Source organism: Trichosurus vulpecula, chromosome 2, assembly GCF_011100635.1.
Source record: "Trichosurus vulpecula isolate mTriVul1 chromosome 2, mTriVul1.pri, whole genome shotgun sequence".
Taxonomy (NCBI): domain Eukaryota; kingdom Metazoa; phylum Chordata; class Mammalia; order Diprotodontia; family Phalangeridae; genus Trichosurus; species Trichosurus vulpecula.
The window spans coordinates 414875205-414892609 of NC_050574.1; the positions used below are offsets into that span (position 1 = coordinate 414875205).

The 17405-nt window shown below is 36.7% G+C and overlaps 1 protein-coding gene and 1 pseudogene across 1 annotated transcript in view; both read right to left on the reverse strand.

Annotated features, from left to right (window-relative positions):
- ARHGAP6 (Rho GTPase activating protein 6) overlaps positions 1 to 17405 on the reverse strand; it is a 330900-nt gene that overhangs the window by 194013 nt on the left and 119482 nt on the right. The gene's annotated exons all lie outside the window — the stretch shown is intronic.
- On the reverse strand, positions 1463 to 3751 carry LOC118840258 (annotated as a pseudogene).

Consider the following 17405-nt stretch of genomic DNA (forward strand, 5'->3'; position numbering starts at 1 on the left):
CGTATCAGAATATTGTATCTAGATTCCTTCCTGAAGGTAATTTTGGATACTTCTTTTTCCTCCGTTATTCTACCATCAAAGTAAGCTAAATTTAAAAACAAAACAAAACAAAAATGAAACCTCTAAACAATAATTATTCCTCAGATGAATTGTAAACATGTATTGAAACTAGTTACCTCTTGCGGTGAGCCTCTATGGAGAGGAAGGGAGGAATCTTCGTAAATGTACACAAGGATCACCACATAGAAAACTGGAAGAATACTCTAGGAGGAAAATCAGACAATATTGCCATGGAAACCACAAAGTTCCAGGTGGGTGGCACAGCCAGAATCAACTGTAGGCAGTTGGAGGGTGTGAACCAGCAAATGGGAAGCCCACTACCCTTCCCTCTTTCCAAAAGCCTCCTGAGAAGGAATAAACATAAATCCATTCCTATTTAGAAACCACAAGTTAATGTTTTTCTTCCATCATCTGGTTTAGTTCAGAGAAAGCTGTAGTGGAAAATTATGATGTCAACTGCTTAAAAATCCAGCCTCTTGTCTTTCCCTATCTAGCCTCTGAGATAGTGTGCTGAAGACACACTGAACACATACATAGTCTCAATTCTGAACTGTCATTCTGAACCTCATTGAGCATGACTATCAGGGATGCTGTTGATCCATTTTATGGCTGATATTTAATTAGACATAATTGGCTTAGTGCTTATTTCAATAAAGCACTTAATATTCAGATTTTTAAAAAATGAAAAACATTCAATAAAATATCTAGAGAGTGTATTTTCAGGATGAAGTCAGTCTAGCTATATAAAAATGTTGAACTCTCCAAAAATTTGAGGTTCCCAGACAACAGCCTAAATTGACCTATTACCAATGGTCTTCACTAAATAGTTTTAAAATTTGCATAGTTATACACAGTAATTGACATGAATACTCTAAACATTTAAAAAACTCCATCCACCTTTTTATCAGAAAAAAATCAAACATGTATATATAATAACTTAGATATATAGATAAATATATATTTAGTTTGGTCTTCAAAATGTTTTTTATTTATTTAAGAATTTTAGTGTTGAAATAATTTTTGAAGGCTAGGGCTATTCAAAGAATAGCCCTATTCAAAGAAAAACTTTATTTCACGTGAATTTGGCTTGCCTGTTATGAACATATCTTAGTTTCAAGCCTGTAGAGATGTATAAATTAGACAGGTAGTATGAAAATGATTAATTTCTGTTAAAAAGCAGAACAAATCAACATGATGTCAATTTTTATATTTATTGCAGACACTGACTAGAATTTTAATAGCAGAGGTTAAATTTTTATCACAAGAAATGAGAAAACTAACCAGCGTTCACTAACTGTAATGAGCTATAAAATTATTTCCCCATCATTGCCTTGAAAATATAGCCCTAGATCTAATTAGAATCTCACTCCTCAGCCAAAGTTAGGCACTCAGTAATCGCTCTTTAGTCATCATCTACCATTAGCTTGATTGTTACTCTTCTTCTTATGTGATCCAGCCAATTAAATTCCAACATTTCTCAATTCTGACTATGGGCAATCTTTTCTGCTATTTCCATATACACAGGAGCATTGAGAATGGTCTTGCCTAAATCAGCCTTTACTGCACTGACTCTTCCTCCAGTAGACAAGAAGCCTATGTTCACCATGAACACTTCATTCTTAGACAATCTTGCACCTTTGCTGCTTTTTTGGTCTCCTTCAGTGTGCACACCTAAAAGTCATCTAAGCAAGAAATAGAAAATTTTCAGTTCTGTAAAGATTTCAGGCAGCACTCCAGCTGCACCAAGAATCTGTTCCACCATTCTGTTAGCTCAGCACAGAGCTGGATCAATTTTTATTCCAACCCCAATAAGGCCTCCAGGCACAGCATACTGAAGATCATTATATTCTGCAAAAAGTGATATGATTTTGGAAAAGATTGGCTTATAGGTGAGTTTCTTTAGACAATGCCAGACCTGACTTCCAACTCCTAAGCCACCTTCAATACTCCTTTGAGAATATTACCACCAATCATAGCACCTTTAAGGTCATCAACTTTACAACCATACTCGTTGGTGTCAAAAAGACTGAATAATAATAAGTCTGGATTCTGAAGTAAAGTCTTCTGGGAGTAGTAGAATTTTCTTTACTATTTATTCCCAAACAACTTCAATATTATACTTCAGCTAAACAGAAATTAGAATAATAGGAGCTCCTTCTGCAACTGTACCTTTGACAAATGCAAGAATCTGTTTATATTTTGTTCCTTAGCCTGACTTTCTTTCATCAAATCAATTTTGTTCTGTAGAATCAGGATGTATTTCAATTTCACTATTTCCAGGGCAGCTAGGTGCTCAGAAATATGAGGGTGAGGCCAAGCCTCATCACCAGCTATATCTATGATTGCCGCACTGATCAGCATGGTAGCCATCAAAATAGCGTGGCCAGGGCAATCCACAAAAGGGATGTGTCTCACTAATTTGAAGTTTCCTTTAGTTCCTGAAATGTCTAAAGGAATTTCAAAAGTGCTATTTCCACAAGATCTGGAGCATTCTGGCTGAAAACAACTTGGGTCATCAAGTTTGTAAATCTCAGCATTAACACACTCCAACTTAATGGTAATAGTTCTTTCCAGATCATTTTTGAATCAGATAGTGTATATTCCAGAAATAGCTTTTAGTACTGTTGACTTTCCATGTGCTACATAGCCAATTGTATCTAAATTGATTGTGGCTTGTCTGCTGATAATTTCATGTGAAAGCAGAGTCAACTTGGTAACACCCAAAGTGTTCAGGTCCTGGCAAGATATCAATAATATTTTTCAAAAAAAAATTTCTCCCAACAATACCAATCTCAAAAGTTTACTGGAACAGGTAATCTTAGCAGTAGTTTTTCCTTTACTTAAAAAGGTATATAAGCAGTGTAAAAATCAAAGAGTAACTTTTAATCAATTAAATTTACTTCAGGCAAGATTACTAAGCACAAGACACCAACTAGTTACTTGATCCTAAGTTTGAATCTTGGTTTTTCCGGCTTTCTTCAAGTCCCAGATAAAATCCTACCTTTTGCAGGATGTCTTTCCTAGTTCCTTCTCTATCCCCATCTCTAGCTCTTTGTGCCTTTCCCTTTCAGAATATTTTTTAACCTACTTTATATATTTCTCATATGTAATTGTATGAATTCCTTGAGGACATGGGTATTGCTAGCTTTCAGCACAATGTCTGGCACATGGTAGAAACTGACTAAATATTTATGTGGCAGTTCAGTGGATCTGTGACCTTACTGATAGGTGTGGGGAGCTGTAATTCATTTTAATCATTTCAGATTATAAAAACCCATTTATACCTTTCCACTCTGTGTGACTCTTATCCATCTTCCGCCATAAATCTACCACGTGGGATCAACCCAACATGATGGCATGGGAGGACAGGCTGATCTTTTGACTTATTGGTACCAGTGGCTATAAGGGATGTCCATCTCTCCTTACCCACTACTTTATTTCCAATTCTGGTCATATTTCTCTTGAGTGATGCCACTTTGGGTACATAATTCTGCACTGTTAATGTACTATAGCCTATTTACATCTACCATATGCTTCTCCATCACTCTCTATGCATTACCTGTGATTTGAATTTTTTGGAATTTCAAATGTCTGTACTATTTAGTCAACTGTGATGCTGTAAAGCTATACCATTGAGTATCATTTGGGAAAGGCTACTTGGTACCTTTTCATGTTCATCAAAGATGAACATGATACATGTTACATGATACATGATGATCATTGATACATGAATAATTTAATTAGCAAAGGAAAACAGGGTACAAGTTGAAAGGTGTTGATATTTTGTTGACTTTTTTTGCTAAAAACTTTTTGCATATTTTCTGAGGTTTTGGTAATGAAATTCAATCCCAAAATTCCTTCTTTCTATGATTACTATTAGAACAAAAATAATTGCTATAAGAAAGTAACTTCAAATATCAATTTCTTTATGTAGATATGCTAGGTGTCAAATTTACAAATAACCTTTAATTAAGTGTTGATCAAATTTTTGATACAAAATTATAGCTATAATAATTAGATTCATTTATGTAGTAATTTAAGGTTTGCAAAATACTTTACATATGCTTTCTCCTTTTTTTCTAACAAAGACCTTGCCAAATGGGTGCTATTATACCATTTTACAAATGTGGAAATCAAAATTGGATGAGGTTAAATGACTTTCCCAATTGAGGGTTGCCATATTACAGGAACATGCCAGTGTGTGCACCTGATCCAGGTATAAGCTTCACTATGTTCTAGCTACTGTATAATCTACAATATTGGATAGATACATAAGCAGAAATTTTAGTCAGGACCACTCTTAAGTATTTGTACAAAAAGCAAACACAATGCCAGACCTGGTACCATGCTCTGCACATAGAGAGCACCTAATATTTGTTTAATTGAACTGAAATATTGTCCCATATCACCAAGTACCCAACCTAGTTATGCCACAGTGAGGAATGCATCCTTTTTTAAATTGAAAAATTGAATATAAAGGATGCGAGAATATAGACATGAGAAGGAAAACAAAAAGAGGAATGAGATTGTTACTAACTAAGCTCCAACTTCAGGAATTTTAAAACTTGTGAAAATGGTCAAAAGGAAAAGTAGGTATCTTAGAGGTCAATGATATTTTTTACTCCAGAATTCAATAGAATATAGTGGTCTTAGAAACTGTCACAACATACTCCACCTTCCTCTGCTTCTGGGATACTGAACCTTCTCATGCAGCAAACTAAAAAAGTAGTTGCCTGTCATCTGAACCATGCAAACTCTATTCTTTTAGAGTGCTGAACAAGAATCAACTGTCAAAAAAACCCCAAACAAATCCCCTAAACTGATGAATTCCTCCTACATTGTCACTTCACCTGTTTTTAAATTTGTTTTTGCTTGTCTGCTTGGTACCATTCTGTGATTATATAATAAATTCTCCCATCTCCTAATGTCTTTTTTCCTATTGTGTTTTGCACAATGATTTGGATTAAATGAGTTACAACCAACTTCCTCCCTCCTCAGCAATATCTACATGTCTAGGAATTGACTAACAGTCATCCCTAACAGCAAGGACAATTGATGGACAGCTCCAAATGGTACAATTCCAAATAAGCTCATTATATACAAAGGACAAATAACCTAATATATTTATCTAATTAAATTTTCCTATAAATTAGAAACACAATAAGAAAACTACAGCCACTACACTTGAAAAAAAAGCTCTGTTTAATTGTTCCTGCATTTGCTTTCTACATTTTGAAAGCTTTCTAGGGCACATTAATCACTAATGTCTGTGAGTATTGGCACTGGTTAATCAAAAGGGTGTTTCATTCCTCTCAAAACTGCTAGCCAAGTATTTGTTTAAAACTTGTATTTGCTACCATAATAAGGGGATAAGGGGAGGGTTTCCACATAAAAACTTACTGACTTGATTGCATCTTTCCTATTCTGCTTATTTTTAAAAATACTTTCTTGATAAAGGTCGAAGTAAAAAATAAACAAATATTTTGGGACAAACAACAATATAGTTCAACAATTATAAAACTTTTTAAAATGGATACTTTGCAAAACAATCGTGTTTTTAATGACTTTTAACCTTATCCCCCAAAATGAGGCTTATATTTTTAATATCAATATTTTTCTGGTATTGCTATGTGGTTACAAATCATGGGACAGAATTACCTAAGCAATATGTAAGAATTAAGCTAATATATTACCAAAATAAAAAATGTTACATCCTTTAGAAATTATAGGAAAAAAGCAAGTATCATTCAAACCCTTAGTGAGGGAAGAATACTAAGCAAGGGATAAAAAGTATCATTAAAGTATGTGTGTGTGTGTGTGTTTGTGTATGTGTGTGTGTACACATATACATATATATAATATATATAATCTGTAATAAAACTGACTTGAAGAAAATCAATGAATCTAAGATAAAAAGAGACAGTGTCAATTAGGAAAAAATATTTCATCAATATTATAGAAAACCTTTCTGGTAAAGACATGAAATTTAACTTATATAAAGAATTGACACTAATATATAGGACCTTGATCCATTCTACAAAATGCTTCATGTCACTAATAATAAAAGATGCAAATTAAAATAATCCTGAAATTTCCCCTCATACCCATCAAATCATCGATGATGATAAATATGAAAATATTCAGTGCTTGATGAACAATGAAAAATGGGAAATGCTAAAAATATACTGGTAGTAGAGCTATGAATTGGTCTGACCATTCTGACGAAGAATCTGGAATTATGAAAGGTCACTAAACATTCTATTACTGGTCATATATCACAATAAAGTCAAGGGCAGAAAGTTCTTAGATATGTTAAAATATTCATAGCAGCACCTTTTATGGTTACAAAAACTAAAATAAAACTGGAAACAAAGTGGATGCCTATTGATAAGGAATAACTGAAAAAACTCCAGCACGTGAATTTGATATAGTATATTTATACTACAGGGAATAATGAGTATGACAAATTCAGTGAAACATGGGAAGATCTGTATGAACTAATAGGGAGAGGGCAGTAGAAGAGAACAACATATATAAATATTAGAGTAAAGAAAACTAAATAAAAGACATCTGAATTCACATTTGGGCAGTTTAGTGGCTCAATAGATAGAGTGACAGGCCTGGCATAATTAAGACTCATCTTTCTGAGTTCGAATGTGACCACAGACACTAACTATCTATGTGACTCTGGGCAAGTCATTTAATCCTGTTTGCCTCAGTTTCCTCACCTGTAAAATAAGCTGGAGAAGGAAATGGCTCCAGTGTCTTTACCAAGAAAACTCCAAATCAGGTCATGAAGAGTCAGACACAACTTAAATGACTGAATAACAACAAGAAATTCATACTAATTGCTGTGAACAATCTTAGTTCCAGAAAATAGATAATGAAAAAAAATTCTTTCTTCAGCATAGAGGCAGTTGTTTATGGCTGTGGAATGTTGTATATTCCGTCAGATGTGTTTTCTTTGTTCCTCATTTTTTCTCTTTATTAGTTTTTCTTTGTTACATGGAAGTTGCCAATGTGGTGAAAAGGGAAAGTATATTGGTAAGTTATTATAATGTTAAGACATTTTTAAAAATGAGGAAAAAATTCATTAAGCTTGTAGATCCCTCTAAATGGTGGTGAAGAGACATATGGTCAATCAAGTCAATGACTGATGTCGATGATAATTTAAGCAGCCTGCAGTATATTAACAACCAAGGTTTATGTAGAAATAGTAACATAAAAGATGTTATCAAATAAAATGTGTGACTTTGAAAGGAAATAGATCAGTCATAGACCAAGAATGAAAGGTAAATTGCAAACAATACTCCAACTGACACCTTGGACACGTCAAGAGATCTAGAGAAAAGCCTTGGGTGTTCCCATTAACACCAGGGAGTGTTAATGGGAAGACAATGATGAGAATATCACAGGTCAAGAAGGCATGGATGGGTTATAGTCTGCACAGCTGGAGAGAGCACCCACAGCAGATCACAGCATATCAAAGCATATCAAAACCAAATATGACGGAGTCTGACTGAAGAACATATCTGCCTACTTTGCCTTAAGTAATATAAAAAAGGCATTTTTTTTTATCCAGGGTAGGCCTACACCCTGGGTAAATAGGTGGCACAGTGGATAGAGTGCTGGGCCCAGAGTCAGGAAGTCTCATCTTCCTGAGTTCGAATCTGGCCTCAGACACTTATTAGCTGTGTAACCCTGGGTAAGTCACTTAACCCTGTTTGCCTCAGTTTCCTCATTTGTAAAATGAACTGGAGAAGGAAATGGAAAACCACTCTAGTATGTTTATAAATGTGGTCAAGAAGAGTTGGACACTGCTGAAAACAATGAACGACAGGCCTATACCCTATCACTCAGCAGATCTGTAACTGGATAGGACAGTGTGGTATAATGAAGAGAGTGGTAAATTTGGAGTCAGAGGACTTGAGTTACAATTCTGCCTCAACCCTTTGCCATCTGTATGACCTTGGGTAAGCTACACAATGTCTCTAGGTCTCAGTTCCTCACCTATAAAATAAGGGGTTGGAATAGATGACACATGGTCACTAAGGTTATAGCCCTAAATTAGTACACGTTCCTGGGAACCAAGGCTTTGGTCCCAAATACTGAAATTTAGAGAGTGCTGACAGCAATAAAAATTCTTCAGAAACACAGAGGCAATTTTAGCCCTGAATCACAGACTTGTTGAAGACCAGGTAGGTGGTGCAGAGGATAGAGTGCTGGATTGGAATTGGAAAGGATTATCTTCCTGAGTTCAAATCCAGTCTCAGACACTTACTAGTTGTGTGACCCAGGGCAAGTCACTTGACCCTCTTTGCCTCAGTTCCTCATCTGCAAAATGAGCTGAAGAAGTAAATGGCAAACCACTCCAGTATCTTTGCCAAGAAAACCCCAAATAGGGTCACAAAGAGACAGACATGACTGAAATGACAGAACAACAAATGAAGACTTGTTGGCATACTTTTGGGGGGATAGTAAAATGGTGGTGAAATTGTTGGTCTTGTGATTACCTCATGTAGAGAATTCCTCAAGTGCAAACTCCTTCACCAAAAAAGATCAGCAACTCATCTCCAACAATATACTATCTAAAGAGGTTTTCTTACTTCAGGATAAACTCATTAGTCACTATATCACTTTTCCTTACAGTTCTCTTACCAAGAATACTATGTGAAGGCTGATTAAGGGTAACACAGGTCTGTAATCTCTTCTGCTAGGGGAGGCTGAGGCTGGTGGATCTCTTGAGTCAAAGGGACTGAGGATAGTAGGGCTAAGCCAATTCAGTATCCATGCTAAAATCAGCACTAATACAGTAAGCCTCTGGGGTAAGACTACAAGGCTGCCTATGGAACCTCACTCTCTCTTCCGGAGCCATTGAAGTCCAGTGGCAAGACAAAAGTAAGGATAACTGGTGATGGCTTGAGATGCAGTGGATAACCTTGGTATCTCGATGGCTGAAAAACTCCAAACTGGCCAAGATCAGAAAAACAGAAGGTCAAAGCTTCCATAGTGATCAGTACTGGGGTTGGGTCCATGAGTGACTCAAGCATTTCCAGAGTGGGCTAGACTGACCCAATCTTTTAAAAAAAATCAGTTAAAATAGGATGCTACCGGATGGCACATTTCTTTCCCTTTTTCATCTGGGAATCCTTCACAGTATCGCTGAGGGCAATTTTATGTCATTTTGCCTGGGCATAAAAGTTGCCAGTGAAAGCTCTGCCACTCCCTTTCTGTTCTCTTAAATACTGAGGTGTTACAAACAGCAGATGTCAAAAGAAGACCTTGAGATCTTTAAAGTCTCTTTAATGACTAAAAAGGGAAAATGGAAAGTAAAGCTCAGCAGAGTTCTCTGGAAATTTGACAACTGTTCATACATTGAAAATTCCTCCTATTGAAAATAAATTGCATTTGGCAAACCTATCGAAATAGCAAGTTGATAAATATGTTTCATTCTTTGAAGACCCCATGACATCGATTGTGTGGGATTTGATTTGCAGTTTAAATATTACTGTGAGCATTATAAGTAACCAAGTCTTCTATACTTGTATGATTCATAATGATTCTGTTTATCTGGTAGTAACTTGATGGCTGCACTGTAAATTTCTCTCATCTTTAATGAGGAAATATCTAATAGGGTTCTGCCTAATTAAGCAGAGGTTAGTGGATCTCTTTATGCATCACAAATGTCAATGAGTCACTTTAAAATGTATTTTTAAGTTTGGCAAATTAACTAAAAAACTCTGAAATTAAGCTTCTTAGGAGGCATCCCTTGAAGACTACAGGAAGTGATTTTTGACAAATAAAAAGTACTCTACATAGCAGGAGATTATTATTCAATGGAACCCTGTTGTGAGTTTCACTGTTAAACAATCTAATTTTCCTGTTAAGTTCAGAATTTTATACATTGTTTTATTATTGTAATTATGAGACATCCCATTAGAATTTTTATATGAAGGAAAATACAAAATTAACTTATCTTACTTGGATATTTCAGTAAGCTGAGAGAATGATCTGAAATTTAGATTATAAAGAAGCTGCCCTTTACAAAAGCAAACAGTGTTAACAGTTCTCCTTTCTTAGCAAACAGTAGAGAAAAAAAATGATACCTATGTATTTCCTTAGAGGGGAAGCGGGAGACCACTTGGCCTGAGAGAAGGAAAAGTAAGGACAAGTACCTTAGACTGGGGGTTGGCTATATTTGGATACATAAGTGGACAATGTTAAGAAAATTAAAAGTGAAGGTAGAAAGAGGCTTTGTTCTTTATCCATTGGCTCATTTACAGAGAAGGATAGTTGTTTTTTCGAAGTTTTCCTGTGGCTGATAACTTCATTTCAGAACATGAAGAACAGGTTTGAATTAAAAAAAAACAAACAAACAAAAGGAAAAAAAATATGAGCAGGAAAAAACTTTTCTTTCATTCAAGGTAACAAACAATAATATAAACACCCATCCACACAACCAATCAATCCTTTAATAGGAGGCTGATCTTTAGGACACAGCATCTTAATATGGAAATCGTTTCATCCTACTGTGTGCTTTACTAGTGGCTTGCACGTAGTAGGTAGCCAATGAGTAGCTGAAGTGATATTCGCTTTGAAATCCGTATGACAGATTTTCATTTGAGAACATCTGCCACAGAAGAGAGTTAAAGAGGTACAAGGAAAAACTGACAAGTTTCAGATTTTTCATTGGCTGAAATATCTTTGGCTTGCCGGAATGCTCGTGCCCTTCCCAGGGCATAGGGAACAGTGGGATTCTCCCCAGTCCTTCTACTGGAGAGTATAATTAGCTAGAGTATTTAGAAAATTAAGCCAGAGGGAACCAAGCTAGTGTTTCATTGGTCAGGCTGGTCTATGAGTTGTGGGCCAAGTAGAGAGAAAGTGAAGGAACGAATCAACTAATAAGCATTGTCTAAGTGCTTGCATCCTAGGTATTGTACTGGGCTCTGGAACATAATGATAAAAATAAAACAGTCTCTGTCATCAAGAAATTTACATTCTATTGGTAAGAAGGTATACATGAAAGCTAGGTGAGATTCCAGAAATGAGTGGGCAGCACACTGGATATAGTAGTCAATCCCTATCTATGCTCGTCTATACTATGTGGTCTTATATGTGCTCCTCCTTTATCATCTGATCACAGATTGAGAGCTAGAAGGATGTTAGATCCAATTCTCCAGGTTCTCATTTAGTCCAATCTTCTCATTTAATGGATATGAAAACTGACACCTAGAGGGATGAATTGACTAGCGCATAGTAAACCAGGTCGCAAGTAGGAGGGACAGTATTTGAACACAGGTTCTCTGATTCTAAGTCCAGATGTCTTTCCATTGTACTCTGCTGCCTCCTTTTGGGAATTTTGACAGAGGGATTATAATATTTTCAACCTGTCATTGCTGAGTTCATCCCATTGATATGTTTGCTACGTTCCATACACCTACGCCTAGGGAAAGAGGACAAGAAGTTGCTAAGCTTAGCACATTCTGATTTCCATTTGCCACAATCTTACCTTATGGGAATGCCAGTGCTCAGGTTGAGGAACCTTGATCATTCAAAGGTTGGTTACTACTGTCATGCTCTGCCCAGCCTAATCTTTAACACCCTCTTTAGAACGGAGGAAGGAAAGAAGGGAGGGAGGAAGGAAGAAAAGAAAGAAGGAAAGAATAGTAGAAAAAAGGAGGGGAGGAAGGAAAAAAGAGAGAAGGAACAAAGAAAGACAGGAAGAGAGAAGGAAAAAGGAGAAAGAATAAAAGAAAAATATGAAGGAATAGAGGAAGGAAAGAAGGAAGAAAAAAAGGAAAAAAGAGAAACAAAAGAAGGAATGAAAGAAGGGAGGAAGAATAGAAGAAAGAAGGAAGGAGAAAGGAAGGAAAAGAGGGAGAGAAGGAAGGAAAGAAGGGGAAGGTGGAAGGAAGAAAGAGAAAAATAATTAAAGGAAAGGAAGACCACAGTTGTATTGCAATTCACATGAATGAGTATTTTTTTAAATAAGAAAGGTGCTTAGCCAACTGGGCCCTCAGCACATTCTACGCATTAGTACTTATTTTAAACAATCTTAGAGGAGCAGAACAGGAACTTCCTATTCCTAACCACATACTTAACAAAAAGAAACAGTTTCTATCTTGAGATACTAATTTGTGTAATGCTAGATTCAGAGTTGGGAGGGATTGTAGAGCTCAAGGATCATTTTACAGATAAGGAACTGAGGTCCACAGGGGCCAAGTGACACTTTCAACCATTAATTCAATTCAAAGAACATTGATGATACGATTGTGGAACTATGCCAGGTACAGAGGGAGAGGCAAAAGGGAAGAAGGCATAGAAATGCAGTAAGTCATACGTTATAGTATGTTAGTACTAGGAGGGGCTTTAAAGACAGATGAAGAAACTACGTCTGTGAAAGTGGGAAGTGATGTGTCCCAGGTCCTACATGCTGAGATTATCAGAGCTCCTGATTCTCAGTGGGTGAGATTAGACAATTATAAATAACAATAACACAAAATAAAATATGACAAGTGCTATAATAGTTGAAAGTAAAGTTAAAAGTAGTTTATGATCATCTGGGTATATTCTTAACCTACTCCACAACAATTTGTTCTTATTTCAACTAATTATCCCAGCAATACTAATACAAAACACTCTTGCTAATGGCAACGCAACCTTGCAATGACCCTTATGCTAGTATGTGCTAGTAAATGTTAACAATCGGATCTTTGTGGAGAAAATGTGCATGACACACTTTGAAGCTTCATCTGTATTATTAACATTTTTCTCCATCTCTTTCTTAAATCCTGACAATCAACAAAACTATAAAATCAAAACTTTAATTTGTAACATTTTCTGATTTCCAAGGTGCAAATGCCAACACTGGAAATTTAACAATCAGGTAGATCTCTACATGGGCAATTAAGTGGCGCAGAGGATAGTGTGCCTGGCCTATAGTTAGGAAGACTCATCTTTCTTAGTTCAAATAGAGTCTCAGACACTTACTACCTGTGTGACCCTGGGCAAGCTACTTAATCTTGTTTGCCTCAGTTTCCTCATCTGTAAAGTGAGCTGGAGAAGGAAATGAAAAACCATTCCAGTATCTTTGCTAAGAAAACCCCAAAAGAGACCTCAAAGAGGCAGACAACTGAACAATAACAACAAAAGATCTCTATGTTTCACTCTTCCCCCCATATTCAAAACAGTTGCCAAATTCTGTTAATTCAACCTCCACCGTATCTTTTATAATCATCTCCTCACCTTTATTCACAACATCATTAACCTGGATTAAAGCTATCTCTTCATGGATTTATTTTAGTAGCTGTCACCTGGTTGCACTCTCTCTCTCTCCCTCCTCTGTACTCATTTCCCCTCATAGCTATCAAAATAATCTTCCTAATGCACAGATATTACCAGGTTACTACACTGTTCAAAAGTGTTCATTGGCTTCCCTTTGCCTATAAGATAAAATAGAAATTCTTTAGTCTGGAATTTAAAGATCTTTACAATTCGGCTACCACCTACTTTCCTAAGTGTATTTCATATCAAGCACTCTATCCCAGTCAAACTGGAGTGCTAGCTCTTCACCAATTTGGAGTTGCTATCTTCTGCCTTTATGCTTTTGCAAAGGATATCATCCACGCCTAGAGGGCATCCACTTTTCATGTCCCACCCCTTTCAGAACCTTGTAGTTCTTTCAAAACTTAGCTCAGGTACTGTTACTCTTAATCTGACTGAAAATGTTCTCTTTGTAATCAGATTATCCTAGAACACTTCATTTGGATGATTCCTTGGTCCTCATCAAAACCAGTTTCATATTAAACCTTTCTGTGTACAGGTCATCTCCTCCTCCTAATAGACTATCAGCTCCTTGAGATCAAGGACTGTGTCATTTTTCAACTTTGTATCCTGAGGAACTTGCACAGCATATCACAGAGTAAGAATTTAATAAATACTCATCTAATCGGATACACAAAACAAAGCTTTAGGTGTTTTATAGTTTTCCTTAAAAATATTTTAAAAAGTAATAAACCTGTTTTGTCCCCAAAGAGGAAAACTGAATTGTAATGCTGTAACTTGCCTTTACACAGTTTTCACAGACATTGGCATTTAATTTTACATGTTTACATCACAATGATACCACATATTTTTCCAAACAGTTAGACTCAGAAACACTGAAAGGATAAAGGCAACCTCAGCTAAAAATTGGCCAGGATTTATAAACAAACCTCTTTTGTTGTAATAACTTTGGATTCTTTAAACAGCTGGGCAAAAAATCATACAATAATGCAGATGTTATTCCACTAAAATAATTCTTTAGGTTCCTAATCTGTGGCTACAATTCTGGCACAATTGCTATTGCCTAAAGTAAATCTCAGCTTTTAAGATGTCAAACATATTAGAGTATGGATGTAAAAGGTTGTTCAAAAACAAACTTTTTCAGAGTTCAACAAAATGGCACTGTGGTTCAACAGCAATGGATTAGGTGGTGTTTGGTTTTTGGGGTGGTGATCTGGTAAGATTATGTATGTGACATTTATTATCAAAAATATGTTCAATAGATACATATAAGAATGAATGTGAATACACATGTGAATACAAATATAAATAAAATTTGAGCACCATTTTCTCACTGAGTTAATCCCTAATGACTGAAGTCAATGGAACTTTCAGTTTTCTCAAGTTACTTAAATATAGCTTTTTTTTCCCCTATGGACAGTTTAATTCAGAAATTTTGGCATAAAAGAAGAGGTTCAAATATGTAGTTTTTTTTTAAAAAATAAAGTAAGGTACTTTTGATTTCATTGTTATTAATTTTATTCTTACTTATTTGTTTCACTGAAATCTTTCAAAAGAATCAATGTATTAGGCGTGATTTGATAGAATATAGGGCAGCTTGGTGGCTCAGTGGATAGAAGCCAGGCCTAGAGTCTGGAAGACTCATCTTCCTGAGTTCAAATCTAGCCTTAGGACGCTCCCTAGCTTACACTTATTTGCCTCAGTTCTTAATCTGTAAAATGAACTGGAGAAGGAAATGGCAAACCACTCCAGTATCTTTGCCAAGAAAACCACAAATGGGATCACGAAGAATCAGACACAACTGAAATGACTGAACAACAAAAAATGTATAAAGAAACAAATTTGTTTGGCTGGATTTGCTCAAGGTGTTTGACTAAAATCTTTTATATAACCTTTTTATACACAAAGGAAAGATCTATGCTCCACAAACGTATAATTTGGTACATGTGAAGCTGGTCAAATAACTGAACCATCTAAAGAGTAATGATTAAGATATATTGAGGATATTTTGTGCAGGGCTCTTTATTTGGCTTTGTTCTACTCAGGTTTTTATCAGTGATTTGTGGCATGTTTATCAAATTTGTGGATGTTAGAAAGCTGGAAGAGACGGCTAATATGGTAGACAATAGAATTGGGGGGCCAAAAATTCCAACAGGATGGAATGATAAATTTAAAATAATAAGGAAACATTTAATAGGGAAAATTATAAAATTATATTCTTGAATTTTGAAAAGAATCCGCTCCATAGGTACATGATGGGGTAAACATGGATAGCAGCTAGATGATGCAGTGCTGGCCTAGAGTCAGGAAGACCCATATTCAAACGGTATGGCCCTGTCACTTAACTTTATTTGGCTCAGTTTCCTCATCTGTAAAAATGAGCTGGAGAAGGAAATAGCAAACCACTCCAGTATCTTTGCCAAGAAAATCTCAAATGGGACCATGAAGAGTAGGACATAACTGAAACAACTGAACAACAACAAAAACATGGATAGGGACTAGACTTGTGATTCTGTTGTTGTTCATCCTTCATTCTTGAAGAGGACCATGACACGAGGAAGGTGATGTCTTGACACACAAGTGAATTGGATTTAAGTGAGGTAGGGCTGTGCAAAGTCACCAGCCTCACTCTCTTCTCTGGAGCCATCTGGGTCTAGCGGCAAGATATAGATCAGGATGACTGGAGATGGCCCCAGGTGCAGTGGGAGACCTTGGCCTTTTTAAGCTAAGGTCTTTCCCAAATCTCTCCCAATCAGTCATTAAGGCTAGGTAAGAAATGAGGCAAAAAAAAATGGCCTCTTTTACCTACTCAAAAAAAAAATCAATCTGGAAGGGGAAGACCTTCTAGCTGGATTTCCCTCCTTAACTCTATACACACACACACACACACACACACACACACACACACACACACACACACATTTTACATAGTACTATAGTACTATAGCTGATTAATGATAATAACTCATTTCTTTATTTGATATATGCCAATTGCATATAACTAATATTTCATTGTTTATTGCTGCATATAATAGTGAACTATTAGATTTAGAACTGAAGATACCATGTTCTTGATAGGATACTTTCCAAATCCATTATGATCCATTTTATGTTTCCATTTACAATTAATTACTTTAAACGTAGTCATCTTACTGAGCCTTGATTCCAGACTATCTCTAAGTATCTTAGCATATTCAACCATAGCATTCCCACGCTCAGTATGTCTTGCATACACAAGACTGAGGTATTTTTAAGCATTGTTTTTGTCCACAGTTCAACCTGACTTCCAGATTCAAGCTCAAAGTCTTTAGTCTCTATCTTTTCATGGTATATATTAAGTCTTGGGGGCTAGAACCAAGATGGCAGCTAGAAAGCAGGGACTTGCATGAGCTCTCTGCTAGGTTGCTCCAGAAATCTATAAAAAATGGCTCTGAACAAATTCTAGGGCTGCAGAACCCACAAAATAGCAGAGGGAAGCAAGGCTCCAGCCCAGGACAGCCTGCATGGTCGCTAGGTAGGGTCTATCTCACGGAGCTGGGAGTGGAGGGGAACAGAGCCCAGTATGGGCTACCCAGACCAACCAGACCAGGAGCAGGGCGGAACAGGCCCTAGCACCCTGAATTAGTGAGCTGTGGCAGTTACCAGACTTCTCAACCCACAAACACCAAAGACAACAGAGAAGGTTAGTGGGAAAAGCTGCTGGGACAGAGTGAAAGGAGTTTGTGGTTCAGACACCATCCCGGGGACAGTGGAGGTGGTGAAGCTCTGAGGACAGAACTATAGCTGCAGTTGCTTCCAGCCCCAGGCCCACCTGGTGGAAGGAATTAAGTGGCAGATCTGAGCAGGAGTGCAGAGCCTGCTTAAGATCTGAGTCAGGTCTGGGTTGGCGGTTCTTGGGGGAGGAGAAGTGCTGGTGTGGCAGAGCTTGCTGTATAGAAATACCTCTGAAAACAACAGCTCAACCCCTCAAGCCTGGGGCAAAGTACACTCTACTCTACAAGCAGTCATACCCCAATGAAGAACTCAAGGGTCAAATAGTTGGCTGGGAACATGGCCAGGTA